Source organism: Bubalus kerabau, chromosome X (genome assembly GCF_029407905.1).
Source record: "Bubalus kerabau isolate K-KA32 ecotype Philippines breed swamp buffalo chromosome X, PCC_UOA_SB_1v2, whole genome shotgun sequence".
NCBI classification, from domain to species: domain Eukaryota; kingdom Metazoa; phylum Chordata; class Mammalia; order Artiodactyla; family Bovidae; genus Bubalus; species Bubalus kerabau.
This window is the reverse complement of record NC_073647.1, coordinates 110,447,893-110,466,752: the sequence shown is the minus strand read 5'-3', so window position 1 is coordinate 110,466,752 and position 18,860 is coordinate 110,447,893. Positions and strand designations below refer to the sequence as shown.

The 18,860-nt window shown below is 42.0% G+C and overlaps 1 protein-coding gene across 5 annotated transcripts in view; it reads right to left on the bottom strand.

Annotated features, from left to right (window-relative positions):
• The window catches only part of NBDY (negative regulator of P-body association), a 57,323-nt gene that overhangs the window by 16,837 nt on the left and 21,626 nt on the right, over positions 1–18,860 (bottom strand). Inside the window, exons 3-4 of one of the 5 annotated variants that reach the window (XM_055563010.1) lie at positions 7,205–7,359; positions 3,736–3,846 (exon numbers count right to left, since the gene is read on the bottom strand). The exons of 3 other annotated variants lie outside the window; for them this stretch is intronic. The gene's annotated coding sequence lies outside the window, so the exon portion shown is untranslated. The remainder of the gene's footprint in view (positions 1–3,735; positions 3,847–7,204; positions 7,360–18,860) is intronic. One more of the 5 variants, XM_055563008.1, reaches the window with a different exon arrangement.

The following is an 18,860-nucleotide window of genomic DNA, read 5'->3' as shown; positions in this document are numbered from 1 at the left end:
AGAAAAGGTTGAGTCTGATTAGATTTCAGGAGCGCTTCTGTTGCAAGAGGTACAAAAAAAGTTAAAGAAGAATTCACAATTTTCTCATTGGTGTTCACCAAAAAAAGCAGTGACCATGATTACTCTAACACAAATGGGGTATACCTTTGCCACAGGATCCAGATGCTGGCTATAATAACCTGTGGATCTATGGTGAATCCTCTGTTTATAGGTGAGTACCCCAAGGGCATCCCCTATCTTTTCAAATAGAGAAAGGAAAAAAAAGAATATGATAATTGGGATGCCCAAGTTTAGGTGGGTCCATCAAGTTCTACCTTAAGGCCTTGAAAGCTTCATGATCTAGTTCTATAAAACTGGGTCCAAATTGTTACAGCTGAGTAAAAATATGGACATTTGGCCATAAGAGAGAAACTGCAATCCAGTATCAGCAACATCTAACCAGGGAAAACCTTGGTGTTTGTGCATTGTATGAGGTTTTTGAAAAATTAGGGCAACATAAAGTCTATCTAAATCTAGCTGAAACCCTTTTTCTAACATCAGAAACCCTTTCTGAGGAATTCAAGCCTCAGAGGCAGCATTCAAGACAGCTTTCTCAAACATGGATTTGGGAAACCTGCAGTTTTTCTTTCGCAGCATTATGACATTTTAAGGCTAAAAGCTTTAGCAAGTGGATGCTGTCTTTCTGTGAGGAGGCATGAGAAAGAGAGCAAAGAAGCATATCATCTGTATATTAAAACCAAGTAAAGCCTCTATGGAACTTTATGTCTTCCAGAACAGCCAACAGGATGTGTGAGGAATAAGGACACTCAGTATAACCCTGAAGCATTACTGTCCAGAAAATTGATTCTGCTCCCAAGTAAAGCAAAAAGCTATTGAGTACATACTTCCATTAGCTGGAAAAGTAAAGAATACACCCGATAAATCCATTATGGTAAAGAATTTATTTCCAATAAGAATGAACTTTAGTAATGTATGAGGATTATAGATCATAGGAATAACAATGTTGTTATCTCCATAAAGGTTGCAAACAAAGTTCAAGACTCAGCTCTTAGGTTTTATCAACTGTAAAATGAGTGTTACCTTAGCAAGTGCAAGGGATAATGAGGATTTCAACACTGTAAACTTCTTTCAATGGCTTTATGGAGAAGGGATTATTTATAGGATATTAATTAATGCTGGGAATGGATGATAGAGTGTTCCAAATGAATTTCAAGGTGAAGTTCTCTGTAATTTTTATGAAAATCAGTTGGATATTTTGCCAAAAAGGAAAGTAATAGCTGATACAATAGTGAAAAATAATTAGTGTTTATGCAAAAATATCCACAATAAATAACCTAACTTTATACCTAATGCAACTAGAAAAAGAACAACCAAAAAACAAAGTTAGTGGAAAGAAATCATAAATATCAGAGCATATATGAAGAAAATAATACAAAAGATAAAATAAACTAAAAGCTGGTTCTCTGAAGATAAAAAAAATAATAATAATAAACCTCTGGTCAGACTCCTCAAGAAAAAAAAGGGTTTAAATAAATAAAAGTAGAAAGTTAAAAAATGAAGTTACAATGGAAACCACACAAATAAAATCATAAAAGATTACTGCAAGCAAATATATGGGAATGAAATACACAATCCAGAAGAAATGAATACTTAGAAATGTACACCCTACCAAGACTGAAACAGGAAAACAGAAAAACTGAATAGGTCAATGACAAGTAAAAAATTGAAAATGATTTTAAAAACCAGCTTAGCCAGGCTCCTGGATATAGAGGCAACAGCCTGTAAGTATACAGTGAAATGTGTATTGTTCCCTTCACGCCCTTGGTCTTGGGAACCTAAAGGGAGCAGGGCACGACTTGAGGAGGCTGCTACTGGCTCACCTCTGGACTTTAAGAGCTCCCATAAGCATGACAGCTGTAAGGAATGCAAAGTCAAGAGATATTTTTGCAAGCCTTGAGCTTCTCTTGCTGTTTCATTGCCAAGTAATTCATGGAACACCTTCAGTTTTATTTATGTTTAGTTCTTGGGGTTTTTCTGGAGGATGGCAGGGATCTCCACCACCAGAGAAGGGAGATGTCGATGATGCAGGGGAAGAGTGGAAACTGAACCACACTACTTACTGCTTTCTCCTACACCTGTACCTCCCCCTTAACCAAAGAGCAGAAGAGCAAGGACACTGAGGACACTAGGCCAGCTAAAAGAAACTGAAAGGCAGAGTGGGAAGCAGTAATTCACTACCACTGTGGTCATGCCACCTCCAAGCTCCAACCTCCAACACTGTCTGCCCCTGGGCCCTGTGCAAGGGCGCCTCACTGTGTCTCTCACACAACATACACAAGGAATGACAGGGAAACACAAGTTGCCTGGAGCCCAAAGGATACTCTGCCAGGCAGCCCCTTGTCAGGAGTGGTCCCTCCTGAGTGCCTTCCAGGGCTCCAGACTGACCAACCGACAAACCAACCAACCAACCGGGCAGTAGGCCTGGCGGGCCTCCAGAAGGCAAAAGGAGAGGCGTGGCCAAGTTTGGATGCCTTGAGCATGTCAGGGCTAAAGAGCCCGGGGCATGCACGCAGGGCTCAGAAAAGCTAGGGAGGACTCCAGGAACTGTAGGTTAAAAGTGGGAGGTGAAGGGCACACACGAGAGGGATGAGGTAATAATCTCCGATGGCAATTAAAGGATGGTTGTGAGGGAATGCCCCTCACTCCCACAGGAAAAGTAAAAGTGTTGGCAGCGTTGATGCTCTCAGGCACCCACCCAACCTTGCCTTCAGGACACAGGGAAGAACTGAAAGGAAGGAGCTGAAAGTGGAGAGCAAACTGAAAACACAAGAAAGAACCACAGTGGAGGTGAAGTGTAAAGGGGGTCTCCAGTGCACTGTGTCCCACGTAGGCTGGTGGAACCAACCGTGGCCTCCTAAGAGAAGAGCCATCAGCCAGAGAAGAGCCATCAGCCAGGGCAGAGCCTCAGCCATGCAGGCAAGGGGCTGAACCCCATCCAGAGAGAGGCCTGTGCTGTGATGCCCTAGTGCCCAACTGGGAAGTGGAAAGACAAACAGAAAAGGGGCAAGGAGGAAGGACAGGGAACAAGGAAGGAAAGGCAATCATCGGGTCCGCTGAGATTTGGTGGATGGGTGCCAGCACGGGGGTTGGGGCTGTGGTGGGGCCTGCACAGGCATGTTTTCAAGAATGCAACACTGTGTGTGGGTGTGTGCCCCAGTTCAGGACAGTAAGCCCGGGCAAAGGCAGGGGAAGGTGTGAAGTGATGCTGAGAGTAGGGATTCCACCACTTGCTAGTCCCAATCCCTGCCCTCCTTCCTTCCTCCCTGCATCTTCCCCAGGTAAGTGTCCCACAAGTCCTGATGTTTAATGCCTGGAAAAGATCCACCTCAGGTCCTACCTGATAAGAAGGTAGTGACTTTGGTTTTAGTGGGTTGTTTGCTGTGTGTTTGGTTTCTCTCACCAATTTCGAATGTTGGCCTACTTTCTGGGACAGCTTGGCATAAGCAGAAGAATGTCTCAAACTGCCACTCCTCAGTTCTAAGAGTCCTTAAGATACTTCTGTGTGGGAAATCCCTGGGATGTGGATTTGCTCCTCAGTTCTAAGAGTCCTTAAGATACTGAGTGTGGGAAATCCCTGGGACATGGATTTGCTTTCCTTTGGAGCTCCCTCCTGTTCGGGTTACACATCTAGGAAGACTTTAAAGGAGCAAAGAAAGGAACCATTGAGGAACTTACAAAAGAGACTCGGGATCACCTTCCACACTGGTCTCTCACGAGGCACTGGGTGGCATGGGCACGACATCCTTAAACACTCAGGCCACGGTGACCACTTGCTTTCCCTTGCACCTGCGGACCAAAACAATGTCCCTGGCCTTTTCCATGAACAAAGACTGTGGCCCTGCCCTCAGCCACGGCAGCTGCCCTGAAAGGTGTCACCCTGACAGGGATTCAGGATGGGGAAGAGCAAGATACGGGGCCTGGATAGTTCAGATGTGAATCTAGGAATGATTTCAGTGGGCCCAAACTCTGAAACCTTCCCACACAGAGAATGAGATGTCTGGCTGTTTTCTGTGTGTATATATATGTATGTATGTATGTATGTATGTATGTATGTTTACTGGCTTTTGCTGGCCTGGAATGGGGGGGTGGGGGAGGGGTGGAATGGGGGGGGTGGGCAGTGGACTAGCAGTAACCTTTCAGTGTTCCCCACGTTTTAATTTTTTCCTCGCTTTTTTTCAACAAAAACTTCTAAAATAGGCTGGCTCCTTCCTCCCTTACCTCTGGGGAAACCTTTCCTCAGAGCTATCAGAGCAGATGTGGCCCTGTGGCTGTACCCCTCAGGAAGGTCCCCGAATGAAAGGAAACTGTCAGCTTTCAGGTTGTGTGTTTTCCTTCTTTGCACACATCCCAAAACTTTCTGGATAAAGGCCCTGATTCCCTTGTCATGATTGCCATGCCCACTTGTGTGTGTGTGTGTGTGTGTGTGTGTGTGTGTGTGTTTAAGGGGGATCCATAATTCCCCTGGGGTGGGGGTGAGCTTCCAGGGTGAATACTAGGCTACTGTCAGGGGTAAGGTTTCGAAGCTAAGAGATCTACATGGCAAACCAAGCCACCAAACTCCCTTCTTGCCATCTGACCCCTTCAATCCCCAAGCCCGCCTCCTCTCTCCCTTCCCCCTAAACTCCACCTACTCCCCAGAGGATAAAAATTAACAGGATTGCTAGCAGAGGGAGGGCACCTGGAAAGATTGAAGGTGACATGTGGACGGGTTCCTGGTGCAGAACTGAAGCCTGCGAGAGCCTGGCTACCAAGGCCTGTGGGCAGAAAAGACCCAGATGGCAAACCTGTGGACAAATGTAGGCAAGGCCAAGTGGGGCATTCCCAAAGATTCCACCTGTGTGATCCATGCCATCCCCCAAAGTCCCACCCATGGGCACAGAATGAGTGCTCAGAGGTACCACGCTGGGAGGCAGCCTGGTGGCCTCTTCCAGACCCTCGAGACTCCTGGAAAGATTCCCCCTTATTACAGAAGGGGTCAAAAACTTCTGGACCTCCCTGGGACCTGCTTGCCTCTGTCCCACCAGATCCTCGGGAGAACAGGGGTTGCTGCCTAGAAGAGGCACGGTGTAGACAAGCAAGAGAGGCTGGGAGGAGCCCGAAGATACAAAGAAGAAACTGCAAGCCTACTGGTGGGATCTCTGCAGGGTTGTTGGTGTTCACGTGAAGGCAGTCAAGAACAGCCTAGCTACACCTGCAGGTTATCCCTAAGTGGCCAAGGTTATGAGGAGCCCAGCTGAAACGGAGCTGGGTGCTGTGTGAGCTGGACTATCAGTGGTGATGAGTGTATTGGGATATTGCTCCCGCTGCTGCTTGTGATGATGGTCATGATAGGGGGAGTGAGGAGGAAGGGGGGTGGCAGGAGAAGCAAGAAGAGGAGGAGGAGGACGGTGACCTGAGCATCTCCCCATCTCCACCCCTATCCCATACTCTGTCTGGCAGCTAAAGGAAGGAGAGGAAAGCTTGCTGGGGGCTAGGAAAGGGGCGACTGCCATTTCTGCAGCCACAGTGCCATCCAGCGGAACGTGTATCTCAAAAGTCCATGCAGCAGACACCTGTCTTCTGCCAGGCCTCCAGGGATCAGCAAGGCTGTGCTGGGCCTTCTGAGCTCTGCCCAAGCTGAAGGTTCTCCTCCCCCACCCCACCCCCACCCCCACAAGTTCAGAAGCCTAAAGGGACCCCTGCCCCACCACGGGAAAGACAGGAGCTCTAGGAGCCTTGGACCCTGCCGATAGCGCAGGGAACGACCAGCTCAGGGGGCGGAGCTTCCCCTGTCTGCCATTTTGGGCTGGACCCAGAGAGATTCTGCAATTTTTCCTGTGGTGTCCCTGCTGGGGAGTGCCGGGGTGCCCTGCCTGGGACCACACTGGGGGTCAGGCGGCCTCTTTCCTCACTGGGAGCTGAGGGGCTTTGAGGTTCTGGGACTGGGGCCACTTACACTTGGTACTCCCAGTGGCAGCCATTTCGGGCTGTCCCTAGGGTATCTGAGGGCCTTCCACAACTGCAGAACCACGGTCCAGTCTCCCATGGAGCGCACAGATGAAGGGACAGCCAGGAGCCCGTTGCCCATGTGCACCCTCAGGATGACACAACACCCATCCCCACCCCTCTCAACCCCCACAGGGCCAGTTTCTTCCCAATCCATGGCTGTCTCCATCACTTGAGCCCAGGTAACTGGCTTTGACAGAGACAAGCTCCACTTAATGGCAGCATGGCTCCCCAAATGCCAACCGAGGGCTGGACCCTGCCTCCATCATCCCATCAGGCCTTGGTCCTCCTCCCCTTCCAAGGCAAAACCACTATTAGGCCAACACAGACAACCCCGTGAAGGAGGGGAGAAAAGGACAGAATGACCACTGGTCAGGAGGCTGGACGTCCTGCAAGTCTTTCCCCCTTCTTTGCCTCCAACCCGTTTTTTTTTCTTCACGCCTGCTCTTGGGAGAAGTAAAAGCCTAAGTAACTTTCAGAAGCCTAAGGGGACGCCCTCCCCACAATGGGAAAGACAGGTCTAGGAGCCCTGGATCCTACTGGCTTTGACATGACTTTATCTCTTTCCTACTTGCTTATCTTTTCTTAGGTGTTTCATAGAGTAAGTCTTCTCATGGTTTAGTTTGTTAAATGTTACTTTTTTTCCTTTTTGACTTCTGATTTATATATCTGTCTTACTGAACAGTTTTCTTTTCCAAATAGTTACTATTTTATTTATTCTTTATTCAATTGTGGTGAAATTCATGTATCATGAAAGTAACTACTTCTGAAGTGAACAGTGGCATCTATCACATTCACAATGTTGTGCAACCTCCACCTGTATCTAATTTCTTTTTTAAATTTATTTTTATTTTTTAATTTATTTATTTAAATTGGAGGCTAATTACTTTACAATATTGTAGTGGTTTTGCCACACATTGACATGAATCAGCCATGGGTGTACATGTGTTCCCCATCCTGAACCCCCCTCCCACCTCCCTCCCCATCCCTACATTTTAGCAGGAAAAGGAAATTCCCTATCCATTAAGCAGTTTGCCACTTCCCTACTCACCACCCACCCCTAGTTGTATTCCACCTCTACAAATTTACCCATTCTGGACATCTCATATCAGTGAATCATACAGTAAGTGACCTTTTCTGTCTACATCCTTTCACTTACGTTTTTGAGGTTCATCCATGTTGTAGCATGTATAAGAACACCATTCCTTTTTATGGCTGAATATTATATTTGGGTCTTCCCCAGTGACTCAGCAGTAAAGAATCCACCTGCAGATGCAGGAGACGTGGGTTCGATCCCTGGGTCAGGAAGATACCCTGGAGAAAGACATGGCAACCCACTCGAGTTTTGCAAGAAAATCCCATGGACAGAGGAGCCTGGTGGGCTACAGTCCATAGGGTCCCAAAGAGTCAGACATGACTGAAGCAACTGACCACAAACTATAATATTTGATTTTATGGTATATACCACAATTTCTTTATCAATTCGTTTCTTCGAGTTGTTTTAGCTATTGTTAATAGTGCTGCTCTGAACATTAATGTGAAAGAATTTGTTTCAGTATCTATTTCAGCCCTTTTGGGTTTACATCTAGGAATGGAATTTCTGGGTTGAAGCAATTCTATGTTAACTTTTAGAGAAACAGGAAAACGTTTTGCATAGCACCTGCATCATTTCACTTTTCTATTAGCAATTTTATCAGTATTCCAATTTCTCTATGTCCTCCCCAACACTTATTTCCTTTATTTCCCCCCAATTATAGCCATCCTAGTGGGTTTGTAAAGTTATGGTCTAGATTTGTATTTCCTTTATGACTAATGATGTTCAGCATGTTTTAAAGTCTTATTGACCATTTGTATATCTTCTTTAGAGAAATGGCTAATTCAAGTTTCTCCATTTTTCTTAAAATTGTACTGTTCACTGCTCTGTTGTTGAGTTGCAAATATTTTTTTTTTTTCATATTCTGGATATGGGCCCTTACCAGATATATAATTTGCAAATATTTTCTGCCATTCTGTAGGCTGTCTTCTCTTTATTATAGACCTTTGCTAAATAAAAGTTCTCAATTTTGATAAATCCATCTATTTTTGTTCTTTTATTGTGATTGCTTTCAGTGTCCTATTCAAACATTACCAAATGCAAGGTAAAGAAGATTTATATTTGCTTCTAAAATTTTTATGTTTTAGCTCTTGTAGTTAGGTCATTAATTCATTTTGAGTTGAATTTCTTATATTCATCTGTACATGGATACCCAGTTTTTCCAACATCATTTGTTCAACAGACTGTGCTTACTCCACTAAATGATCTTGGCACCCTTGTTGAAGTTCATCTGACCCATAGAGGTTTGTTTCTGGACTCTCCAGTCTATATTATTAGTCTATTTGTCTATCTTTATGCCAGTACTACACTGTTTTGATTACTGTAGTTTTAAAATCAAGAAGTGTGAGTCCTACGACTTTGTTCTTTTCCAAAACTGTTCAAGCTGTTTGGGATTCCTTTAAGTGTCCATACAAATTTTAGAATGCATTTTTTCTATTTCTGCAAAAAAAAAATGCCATTCAAATTTGGATAGAGACTGGATTGAATCTGTATATCACTTTCAGTAGTATGGATATCTTAACAATATCAAGGCTTCCAATCCATGAACATGGAATGTTTGTCCATTTGTCGTCTTTAATTTCTTTCGTCAATATTTTGTAGCTTTGAGTGTACAGGTCTTTGACCTACTTGGTTAAATTTATTCTATGTATTTATTTTGGGAGATACTATTGTAAAGAGGGCTGTTTTCTAGATTTTCCTTTTGGATTGTTCATTGCTGGTGTATAGAAACTTAGCTGAACATTGTGTACTGATTTTGTATCCTGCAACTTTACTGAATTATTAGCTCTAGCAGGGTTTTTTTTGGTGTGAGAATCCTGTGGGATTTTATATAGGATTATGTGATCTGCAAATGGAGACCGTCTTACTTCTTTCTTCCCAATTTGGATTCCTATTATTTCTTTTTTCTTCACAATTGCTTTGGTTAAAACATCCAGTGCAATGTCAAACAGTGGTGGTGAAATGCAGCATCCTTGTCTTCTTGATCTAAAGAGTAATGTTTTTACTCACTTATTATTAAGAAAGATGTTAGCGGTTTGTTGTTCATATGTGTGTGCATGCTCAGTCTCTCAGTCATTTCCAACTCTTTGCAACCCTACAGACTGTAGCCCCCAGGCTCCTCTGTCCATGAGATTCTCCAGGCAAGAATACTGAAGTGGATTGTCATTTTCTTCCAGGAATCTTCATGACCCAGGGATCAAACACATGTCACCTGCATTGTCAGGCAGATTCTTTACCACTGAGTCACCTGGGGTTCATAGATGCCTTTTATTACATTGATGAAGTTCTTGCTATTCCTAGTTTTCTGACTTTTTTTTTCCAACTACGAAATAGTATTGGACTTTGTCAAATGTTTTTTCTGCATCAATTGTGATTATTGTTTCCTTTCTTCATTTGTTAGTGTGATGTGTTACAATGATTGATTTTCTTATAATTGAACCACTCTTCTTTATTTCTGAGGTAAATCTCACTTCATCATAGTATATTGTTGTTCAGTCACTCAGCCATGTCCAACTCTTTGTTTGCCTGTGGACTACAGCACACCAGGCTTCCCTGTCCTTCACCATCTCTCAGAGCTTGCTCAAACTCATGTCCATTGAGTAGGTGATGCGATCCAAACAGGTCATCCTTTGTCATCCCCTTCACCTCCTGCCTTCAATCTTTCCCAGCATCGGGGTCTTTTCTAATGAGTCAACTCTTCGCATCAGGTGTCCAAAGTACTGGAGCTTCAGCTTCAGCATCAGTCCTTTTAATGAATATTCAAGATTGCTTTCCTTTATGATTGACTGGTTTGATCTCCTTCCTGTCCAAGGGACTCTCAAGAGTCTTCAATACCACAGTTCTAAAACAGCAATTCTTCGGTGCTCAACCTTCTTTATGGTCCAACTCTCACATCCACACATGACTAGATGGACCTTTGTTGGCAATATAATGTCTCTGCCTTTTAATACGCTGTCTAGGTTGGTCATATATTTTCTTCCAAGGAGCAAGTGTCTTAATTTCATGGCTGCAGTCACAGTCTGCAGTGATTTTGGAAGAAAATAAAGTTTGTCATTGTTTCCATTTTTTCCCCTTCTATTTGCCATGAAGTGATGGAACTGGATGCCATGATATTAGTTTTCTGAATGTTGAGTCTTTAGCCAGCTTTTTCACTAGCCTCTTTCATTTTCATCAAGAGGCTCTTCAGTTCCTCTTTGCTTTCTGCCATAAGGGTGGTGTCATCTGCATATCTGAGGTTATTGATATTTCTCCTGGCAATCTTGATTCCAGCTTGTGCTTCATCCAGCCTGGCATTTCTTATGATGTATTCTGCATATAAGTTAAATTCTTTCCCAATTTGGAACCAGTCTGGTGTTCCATGTCCAGTTCTAACTGTTGCTTCTTGACCTGCATACAAGTTTCTCAGGAAGTAGGTAAGGTGACCATCTCTTGAAAAATCTTCCAGTTTATTGTGTTGGCTTTAACATAGTCAATGAAGAAGAAGTAGATGTTTTTTTCTGGAATTTTCATGCTTTCTCTATGATCCAACAGATATTGGCAATTTGATCTCTGGTTCCTCTGTCCTTTCTAAATCCAGCTTGAATATCTGGAAGTTCTTGGTTCAGGTACTATTGAAGCCTAGCTTGGAGAATTTTGAGCATTACTTTGCTAGCATGTGAAATGAGTGCAATTGTGTTGTAGTTTGAACATGCTTTGGCACTGCCTTTCTTTGGGAATCCCTTTTCTTTGGGATTGCCTTTCTTTGCGTCATGGTGTATAATCAATCTATTTCTCTCTCTCTCTCTCTCAAGTTTCCCTGTTATTGATTTCTAGTTTTATTACATTGTCATGGGTGAAGATACACTGTATGATTTAAATTTGCGAAGTAACACATGGCCGATCCTAGAGAATGTTCCTGGCACTTGAGAGAAATATGTACACTGCTATTGTTGCAAGGACTGTGATATACTTCTCTGTTAGGTCTACTTGTTTATAGTGGTATGTAAGTCTGCCATTTCCTTATTGGTCTTCTGTCTACATGTGTTATTAATTATTGAGAGTAGAGTATTTGTCTCCAACTATTACTGTCTATTCCTCCCTTCAATTCTCTCCTCTCTTACAGCATACTTTCCTGTCTCCACTTTTGATCTCATATGATCTCACTTCTGTCAGACTATTAATTATAGCCACTTTTTCCTAGCTCCCTTTCTATTTGATATTTCCCATAAACATTTAAATATGCTCATCTTTTCCTTCTTAAAAAAACTACCCTTTACCTTATAGTCCCCTTCAGTTATAACTTTTTCTCTTTCTTCCTATGTATCATAGCTCAGATTCTTGAAAGCACTGTCAGTTCTCTTTGACCACTTCCTCACATTCCCTCCACAAATTCCTCTACCTATTACAATCTTTCATCTGTCTCCTCAGTGAATCTGCTCTTGACAAAGGCACAAACATCTTTTGAAAATTCAGTGATTGTTGTCTCCTTTCTTCCCCAACATCAATGGACCCTTTTAAGTGGGCTTCCCTGATAGCTCAGATGGTAAAGAATCCACCTGCAATGCAGGAGATATCCGTTCAGTTCCTGTCAGGAAAATTCCCTGGAGAAGGGACAGGCTACCCACTCCAGTATTCTTGGGCTTCCCTGTTGGCTCAGATGGTAAAGAACCCGCCTGCAATGTGGGAGACCTGGGTTCGATCCCTGGGTCTGGAAGATCCCCTGGAGGAGGGCATGGCAACCCATCCCAGTATTCAGGCCTGGAGAATCCCCATGGACAGAGGAGCTTGACAGGCTACAGTCCACGAGGTTGAAAAGAGTCAAACACAACTGAGTGACTAAGCAAAATGACAAAACACTTTGACATTGTTGATTATTTCTTTTTTCTTGGGGTAATGTCTTCTCTCAGGTTTCAAGACACTTCATTTCCTGCTTTCCTTCCTTACTTCTTTGCCTATTCAATTCCTTTGCAGGATCTTCTTCTTCTGTCAGTCATTTTATCATTGGTGTTTTTCAGAATTCAATTCTTGCTTTCTTCTCACAATACACATTCCTCATGACTGCAGCTCCCATATGTATGCTGACAACTTCCATCATATGCTGGTAACATCCAAATATACATTCCTTGCCTATAATGCTGACATTCTAATGAACATGCACACTTGAATATCCCACAGGTATCTCAAATTCATCATGGATGAAAATGAAATAATTTGTCAACTTTCTTCACCTGCGTGTCCCCCAATTATAAAGTAAGTTTAATCCAAACATTATCTCTTCCAAGAACCCTTCTCTTAGAGCTTATGATCCCTCCTTTGTGTTTCCTATCTTTATCTTCTCCCTTATAAGATGATTTTTTCTCCAGCACTAGACTGTATGATCTTCAAGGCAGATGCATGGTTTAGTGAGCTGTGTGCCCAACACACAGTAAGTTCTCAGTCAGTATTGATTAAATAGAATCAGTTATACCTCAATGTTGTAGCAGCACCGTGGTGTCTAAAGAAAATGGTGCTTTGACCTAATTGTACCCATTGTATTGACTTGAAGGAGACCTAAGCCTTTCTCTTTCTGAGTTTGAATTACAGCTTTGATGTGGTCTTTCTTGGTTTCTGTCCTTGTTCCTAATGTAAAAGTGTTTAACTGCTTCTTGGTTGTATTGGGTGGCATTGGAATAAGATTTTAACTGGGTATTCTTGAATTACTTTTACAATAAACCAATTTTATAATCTTTAGATTTATCAGCTTTTTACATTTGTGTAAAAGAAAAATAGAAATAAAAAAATAGAACTGAATTAACTTAAAATTAATATCTTCTCTACCCCAGAAAAATGTGAAGATCTCTTCTACAGTTTCTTCAAAAGTTTTTTATATTTAATTTTGCATTATCATAGATAATATATGTGCTGTGCTGTGATAAGTCACTTCAGTCATGTCTGGTTCTTTACAACCCTACGGACTATAGCCCACCAGCCTCCTCTGTCTATGGGATTCTCCAGGCAAGCATACTGGAGTGGGTTGCCATGCCCTCCTCCAGGGGATCTTCCCGACCCGGAGATAGAACCTGCATTTCTTATGTTTCCTGCATTGGCAGGTGGGTTCTTCACCACTAGCACCACCTGGGAAGCCATGTGCCAGATCATTTTATTTCAGTGTGAGGATACCCATCCAAATGTTCTTAGACTTTTTGATTCTACTTATTTAAGAGTTGTTAAAGTATTTGTTTCCCTCTTTGAGCATTACCCTCATGGGCTATTTCAGTATATTGTGCCCTTATAGGCACCATTATGGTTTTTATAAGGCTTCACATAAAAACCTGTCAGACAAAAGAGCACATATTCTGTGATTCCATTTATGCAAATTTCAAGAACAGGCAAAACTAACCAATGGTGATAGAAGTCACAATAATGGTTACTTCTCAAGGGTATTGACTTGGAACAGGCAGAAATGGGCCTGTAGAGTTATTGGAAATGTTCTATATTTTGTTTTAAGTGGTGATATTTATACAAGCATGTATATATATATACACATATTCATTGAACTACATACTTAAGATATATTACTTTACTGTGAGTTATATCTCAATTAATAAGTAAAACAAATACAACGAACCTATGGATTCCTGTTGTGTACTTTATTTTTCTTACACTCCTAATCAACCAGATGACAAGATACTACACTGAGAATTTGATTAAAATCAATGTGCACCTACCAAGTGTATATATGATATGTATACCAGGCAGAGAAGTAGCAAAGAGGAATTAGTCACCTCTCGATGCAGAGGACAGGAAATAAGGAAATATTTCCCTGAGACTAGCACAACTGAGCAGAGCTTGAAGAACAAAGTCCATGAGGTAGACACGGGTCTAAAGGTATTGGAGAGAGCCAAATGTACAAAAGATTGGAATGAAATAACAAAATATGTTCAAGGAAAGCCTAGTGGACTATAATATACAAGAAGAGGGTTGGAGAAGTACAGGATGGAGCGTAGGAATTAAAAGCAACAAGCAAGGCTAAATTAAGAGGCTTTTGAGAGAATCTTAGATCATGCTAATATTTTATTATATAAAACAGGAAATCATTAAAGGATTTTGAGTAGGGAAAAATATGGTTAGGTATTTATTCTAGAGGCTGTGCCATGGCTCAACAGGCGGTAGTGGAACAGGCTGGAGGTCAGTTAGAAAACTATTATTGTCATTTAGGAGAAAAATGGTAATGGTTCAAACCATGGTATGGAAATGGAGATCTGAGAATGGAAAAGAAGACCAAATGGGTGGCTCCAAAAATAATCCAAAACCCATCAATTCTTTTACCATTCCCAAAACCTTCCTTATTTGTCTTCAGAAGCTTGTAAGCATTGAACAAAAGAGGGACAAAATCATCAAGGAAGAACTTGCTTTTCTCCTCTCATGCTTTTGAAATGAAAATATTCTACCTGTTTTTCTAGAGGAACCCTTATCTCTGCCATATTTTTAAAATACAAATTTTGAAAAAGGGTAAGTAATTTGGAATTTGGCGAGGACAAATAAATGTCTTCAGTGTATTCTTCATAAATGCCAGTAAAAAAAGATTTAACCTAGATAGGTGACCTTGATTTGTATATAAATACTCATAAATATGAAGGAAATTAGCGAGAGTAAATTTCATGTTCATGTGATCTAAAAAATATTCAGTATTATATTAATATCTAGTATGAACTTTTTAGTTTGATTAATATAAATGTCTTTATATACTATCACATGTAAAATAGATGGTGAGAAGTTGCTATATAACAGATAGCTCAGCTTGGCACTCTGTGATGACCTAGAGGGGTGGGATGGGCAGGGGAAGTGGGGCTCAAGAGGGAGGAGATATATGTGTAATTATGGCTGATTTTCATTGTTGTATGGCAGAAATCAACACAACATTGTAAAATCAATTTTCCTCTAATTAAAAAATAAAATGCTGTACCTACGTTTACTAGAGCTCAAATGAGACCTTTCTGTATCTGTTCTGACAGCAAGAAAAATAACTTGGTATGATGAAATTTTTATAAGTGAATTAAATGCAAGTGAAGTAAGAGCTTTTAGGTGAACTTTTTAGAAGTAATTATGCTTTAGGAATACCTACTTAAAAATAATCTCTCCTGGGTGATAGAGATAGAACGTTGCAAAGAAGCCAATACTGACTCCATGCTGGAACTGCTTCTTTCACTTGCTTTTGTTATTACAGTCATACATAATGGCCTGCTCCAAAGGACCCTGTTCCTCTGCCTGACTATAAACTAATGTGCCTTTGTTCAGCTCATAGAAAGACAATCAGACCCTGCCCACTTGCGAATAGAAGAGATTAACACATCCCTTCCAAAAGCTGACCCTTCCTGCAAATGTTTTATAAGACTGAAGACCCTTTTTACTTTACTTCCTCACTGCCCCTTCCCTCTTTATTCTGCCTTTTAACTTTAGTTCCTCATTGCTTCTCTCTGACTCTATAAAAGAACCTGGATCCAGACGCCAACAAAATGGTTACTTTGAGATATTAGTCTGCCGTCTTTTTGGTCAGCTGGCTTTCCGAATAAAGTCGTATTCCTTGCTTCAATACCTCTCTTGGATTTATCGCCCTGTTATGCAGCAAGTACAGTAAGCTTGGACACGGAAACAAATTTGGTGAGCCAGCACAGGAGCCTTACTGCTCATGGCTAGCTGGCCCCGATCAGGGAATATTTAGACAAGGCCCTAAGCAGCTTCTAGGACCATTTGTCCTGAGGATCTATTCTTCAAGATTCCCTCAAGCAGCACCAGCTGCCCCAGCACTTGGGAGTTGAGACAAGGAACCAACAAACTTCTACAAGTCAACAGACTTGACTTTGTTCAAGGGTAAATCTACTCAATTTGATGGCCGGTTCAGTCAGTTTGCTTGTTTGTCTGCCCTTTTGTGTTACGAGTCAGTGGGCTCAATTTTGGAGGTGAAGTTGCTCTGCTGTACACACCAGGAACATATTCCCCCCTTCAATTTGGGCTTTTCTTTTATGGGAAAAGCCAATTTGGTTGGGGTACCCTGTTGGAAAGGGGAAGTGTTGTTGGGCTCTACAATGAACCAGTTCATTGGGGGAATTACTTCTTGTAAGACAAGCCTACCCTCATTGGAATTAGTTCATTTGTTTCATAGGGTAAATTTATCTACCTGATTTTGGAACCGGTTCATCTGTGCATTGATGCTGGAATTTGTTTGTGCTGTCTTTCTTGGAATTTGCACATGTCTTTTGTGTTTTGGCGTTATCAAGCTTATAAAAATGGGAAATATTTAATCTATCCCTAAGGAAAGCTCTTTAGGGCATATATTAGATATACTAAGATCAGAAGAGCAATGGCCCCAGAATGGCTCACAATTATAGTCTCTCAGATAGAAGTGCAAAGGAAAGGAACTCCCTAAAAATGAAGAGGTCCTAGGGCTCCCTTGGACTTGAGGCATCTGATTCCAGTTCCGCTACAGCAGCCCCAGGTAACGTTGACAGTGGGGAGCATCAGCTCCAGTTTAGGGAGCTCCCCCTGAGAGGGAAAACTCGGAGCATTTGGACAAAGGTCACAGGTCTAATGTGACTTTCTGGTTGGCTAGGTTTTGGTTTATTCTGGTACTTTGGTAATACATAGACATCTGGTACTGTTTCGTTTAAGGCTTCTTCTACATCTTCTTGCTTCTTTCTCCTCGAACCCTCTGCAAACAGGTGAGTGGCTATGGAAGCAATTGAGGAACTCTGGCCAGGGTTCCTCTCTGGTGTGTTCTGAAGGCCCACAGGTCACTGTGCCCCAGTAGCTGCCACCTAAGCGGGTGAGGGCTCTCCTTTCCTCTCCCTCCCTTAAGCTGAAGACCAGGCCAATTAATATCATGTGGGCACAAGTCAGGCACAGAAAAGCCATTAGGGTGCCTGCCACTTGCAGACTCCAGTGACAGGATAAAAGAATCATGGAATGGACTACAGTATTAGAGTATCTGTCCCCAAAAGACAACTTCTGTGAAACTCAGATACATATTGGTTCAAGCAAAACACCGAGCCCACTCCCCTGATGGACAAGTTCCCAGTAGGATCACAAGGCAGATTCCTCAGCCTGTCTTCCCTGTTGCCTTCACCTCTTTCCCCCTCAGTCGAGATTAATTTTGCAGAAGCCTGAGTGTTGTCACTCGGCCATCCCAGGAGGCCTTCTCCCCTACGAGAGAGGAGGGGTGAAACTTTCCTAAGGTAGCCACTCAATTCTTTCAAAAAAAATAAAAAGGGAAAAAAACAAAACTTGTTTTACAATGTAGTCTTTATAGCACCAGAAGGGAGGCTCCAAAAAGCCCTTTTACCACTTCTAAAATCTTGCCTGTTCATCTTAAGAGTCATATAAATATTTTTAAAAGGGGGAAACAAAGTCATTCTAGGAAGAAATTGCCTGTATCACTGAGAAGCAAATGTCTTCTCTGGTCTTCTCAAAAACCATTATCTCTGCTTTTTGTTTTTTAATGTAAATTTTAGAGTTATTGTTGTTCAGTCCCTAAGTCCTGTCCTACTCTGCAAGCCCATGAACTGCAGCATGTCAGGCTTCCCTGTCCTTCACTATCTCCCTGAGTTTGCTCAAACTTATGTCCACTGAGTCAGTGATGCCATTCAAACATCTTGTCCTCTATGGCACCCTTCTCCTCCTGCCTTCAATGTTTCCCAACATCAGAGTCTTTTCCAATGAGTTGGCTCTTTTCAGCAGGTGGCCAAAGTACTGGAGCTTCAGCTTTAGTATCAGTCTTTCCAATGAATATTCAGGGTTGACTTCCTTTAGGATTGACTGGTTTGATCTCCTTACTGTCCAAGAGACTCGCTCAAGAGTCTTCTTCAGCACTCAGCCTTCTTTAAGGTCCAACTCTCACATCCATACATGACTATTGGTAAAATGATAGCTTCGACTATACAGACCTTTGCCGGCAAATTGATGTCTCTTCTTTCTAATATACTGTTCAGGTTTGTCATAGCTTTTCTTCCAAGGAGCAAGAGTCTTAATTTCATGGCTGAAGTCGCCATCTACAGTGATTTGGGAGCCCAAGAAAATGAAATCTGACACTTATTCCCCATTTATTTGCTGTGAAGTGATGGGACCAGATGCCATGATCTTCTTTTTTTGAATGTTGAATTTTAAGCCAGCTTTTTCACTCTCCTCTTTCACCTTCATCAAGAGGCTCTTTAATTCCTCTTCACTGTCTGTCAATAAAGTGGTATCATCTGCATATCTGAGGCTGTTGATAGTTCTCCTGGCAATCTTGATTCTAGCTTGTGAGTCATCCAGCCCAGCATTTCGTATGATGTGCTCTGCATATAAGTTAAACAAACAGGGTGACAATGTATAGCCTTGATGTACTCCTTTCCCAATTTGGAACCAGTCCATTGTTCCATGTTGAGTTCCAACTGTTGCTTCTTATCCTGCATACAGGTTTCTCAGGATGCAGGAAATGTGGTCAGGTATTTCCATCTCTTTAAGAATATTCCACTATTTGTTGTGAACCACACAAAGGTTTTAGCATAGTCAATGAAGCAGAAGTAGATACTTTTTTGGAATTCCCTTGCTTTTTTCTATGATCCAGTTAATGCTGGCAATTTGATCTCTGCTTTCTCTGACTTTTCTAAATCCAGCTTGTACATCTGGCAGTTCTCAGTTCATGTACTGCTGAAGCCAAGCTTGAAGGACTTTGAGCATAATCTTGATAGCATATGAAATAAGTGCAATTGTATGGTAATTTGAACAT